The sequence below is a fragment of the Halyomorpha halys genome, unplaced genomic scaffold, assembly GCF_000696795.3.
Source record: "Halyomorpha halys isolate HHAL.00 unplaced genomic scaffold, Hhal_1.1 Scaffold482.1, whole genome shotgun sequence".
In the NCBI taxonomy this organism is placed as follows: Eukaryota; Metazoa; Arthropoda; class Insecta; order Hemiptera; family Pentatomidae; genus Halyomorpha; species Halyomorpha halys.
In genome coordinates this window covers 7,192-10,532 of record NW_027109248.1, presented here as the reverse complement: position 1 = coordinate 10,532, position 3,341 = coordinate 7,192, and positions in this window count along the sequence as shown.

Below are 3,341 nucleotides of genomic sequence, written 5' to 3'. Positions count from 1 at the left end.
GTTTTTAATATGTTTTTATTTTATGTATCATTTTAATGTTGTTCATTTGTTTTGTTGGACCAAAAAGCAAGCTAACCAATTTTCATTGTCTATAATAAATTCATGATTCAAAACAAAACCAAGATGGCGGTACGTATCCTTCAAAAAGTCCGTTGAATCAAGGCCATGTTGAGCAGATTCAAATATCATAAAAACTTTAACTCTTCTCATCATAATTGAAAATATAGTAAATTTAAGAAAAAATAGAAGTCAAGAAATAGTGCTAGAGAATAATATTCAGAAAGTAAATCATTTGCAAAAATCTATAACTTGTGTGACAATCAATGTTTACATGGAACATCGAGGCAGGTTTTGGTTTTTGGCAATTCATTGGTTGTTTTGGGCGTGGTTTGGAAATAATGTTTCCAGGATGAGGAGGTCCCCATCAATTTCTGTCTTGCAAGGGTGGACATCTTGAAAAAGGAAGACAACCAAGAGTCACCCAAGAAGAATAAGGGACTCTTGGTTTGGATTGCCTGGTGAGAGGACGTCAATCGGCTGGAAGCGGGAAGGATTGGAAGCCATTGTTGTGAGAGAGACTTAGCTTTTTGGAAGGACTGGAAGCCATTTTTGACGGTAGGACATAGCATTATAGAAAAGAAGATACCAAGAATCATCAAAAGAGGATTGTGAAATTGGTTAGTTTTGTTATACCTAAATTTAAATACATGTGTAAAAGAGATATTAATTTAATTAAATGTTAATAGTAAAAGTGTCTGTTTCTGATTGCCTAGAAACCCGCCCTGAGATTAAGAGTCTATTATATTATCTATTTCATATTAAAGTTTTTAATTTGAACCCAAGCTATCTTTTAGACATGAGAATTAAGTCAAAAACTACATAAAATTTCAATTTATTTTACTTTAATAATTTTTGAATTATTACAATATATAAAACTGTTTATACTTTTACTGGAGCAGGACTCCATTCTAAAAAAACATTGTGATTTTGTATTATGCCTATAGAGGAGTTAATTTCGGAACCATTTAGGGTGCTTTTTTTTTTTTTTAATTTCATACCCTCCTGAAACGAAAATAAGTTAAATTATTACATATGAATAAGGTTATATGCAAGACCCAATGTAGGTAGTGGTTGTTTTGGCCTTACACTAGTGGATTATTGGAATGAGGAGCCTTTCAGTCAGTTAGAGATATTTTTTTTTACAACTAGGCACCACTAAAATCCACTTCATTTAGGGTGCTAAGATTTTTAAATTTTCTAACCTCAATCTTTATTTCATATATATACAATCACATAATATATAATACATGATACATATACATTATTACAATACATCTTGTGTTGCCGTATGGCATTATAAGGACAGTTGCAAGGTCCACTGAAGGCGGGTTACAGAGGTGGCATGGTAGCTGGGGGCTTACAAAGAATGGGGAGGGACCATTGGTGGTGTTCTGGTGACTTCTGACTACAGAGCCCAAAATTAGCGCAATTTTTTTTTTTTCATTGCCCCTATAGAAATAATGTTATTAAAATAAAGCAAAATACATTTTGTTCTTCTAAGATTTGTCTTTCTACTGGAGCAATGCTCCATTCTAAAGAATAATTGATATTAATAATTAGTTCAGGAATTGGCCAAATGGAAACCAATAAAAAATCAATATTTAAATTTTTTTTTAAATAACAAAAATTGTCATTACTCGTTAGTAGAATAATTTCTATGTGACAAATTTCATGGAACAGTACAGTTTTTACAATAGACATAGATATTAGTAATATATAATATTGTAGGTTATATTTATCTACTAACTAGCTTATTAAATGGATAATTTAGAAACAAAAAATACTATATATAAATAATCAAAGATAAGTTTATTTATATAATAACCCTGTTAGAGTTGATATCTAATGAATTAAAATTTGAAATGAAACAGATTTGAGCTTTGTAACAGGCATACGTATTAGTAATATATAATATTTCTATTGAAGATTCCTTTTTCAGGCAACGTAATGAGCCAATCAACAAAAAGAAGGTGCCATTTGAAAGGGATTTTTATTTACAAGTATGCAATTTACCCCTAAAATTGGTGTAAAAACTTCATACATTAAAAAAAAAAGGAAATCATTAATATGAACATTTTCTTTTAGAATATTTACTCCTATCAGAAAATTCGAGAAAAATTACACCTTCATCTGACATTTAAAGGCAATGTTTAATAACTCTCTTAAATTTCTGTTAAAGCTGAGCTGGGAGAACCAATATTTTAATTAACATTATAATGAAACAAGAAGGTTTGCATGGTGGTGGAATGTAGGTTTTATTTATCTCCTAATTAGCTGACTAAATAACCAATTTAGTAACAAAAAGTACAGAATGAAAATAATCGAAATTGAGTTGAATTTCTAAAGCATTAATATTTGAAATGAAGCTACGGTTCAAGCAAACTTTTCGTACAGGTTTGCTTGTATTAACATTTATATTTTTAAAGTGGATTAGGCAATTAAAACTATCCATCACATTAAATATTTGTTACATTTGAAAACAGTTCTCCAATAAACAATAAAATTTACAGCACATCACAATTTGAAGTTCATATTTTATTTTGCAGCTATTCGAAATCCATTTAGAATTTTATTTAGTGCTTTTTAATTAAATTGACTCCAGATTCATGACAGCAGTGGTCAACTTAATTTTACGAATTAATGTTCAAAATATTATATCACGGAGTAAATAACCAGGACTCAAGCATTATAATTTATTTCAAATATACGAATATGAACTTTACTTCACTCTTAAAAAAATCTTTTCCTCTTTCATAGGCCAGTCCAGTCAGTCTGAATTGCTTCAATATAGCACCTTTATAGATCTTTCCTGGGCAAATATTATCTACGTCATTACAAACATTTTTTCTCTTACAAGAAGTGGTAATAAAAGTGAGTAAATATACAAGATATTTTATTTCTGTTTATTTGCAGGCGCAGTAAACCTATTGATGATTACCACTTGCTTTAAGAGTGGAAAACTTCAAAGTTCTTTATTGTCACACCTTTAATTTGAGCTGTAGAAAGCAAGGATAATTCTTATAAGCGATTTTACTCGAATTGAATTTTTTAATGAGTCTCTGGATGAATGTATAATTCAGTAGGCCGTTCCCTGAGGTATTGTAATACCGGGTCGACCCACGACTGAGGTGTAGCAAGCAAGGTTAATTCTTATAAGCAATTTTACTTAAACAGAATTTTTTTATTAGCCTCTGGATGAATGTGTAATTCAGTAGGCCGTTCCCTGAGGTACTGTAATACCGGAACGACCCGCGACTGAGGTGGACCATGCGAGAAAAATT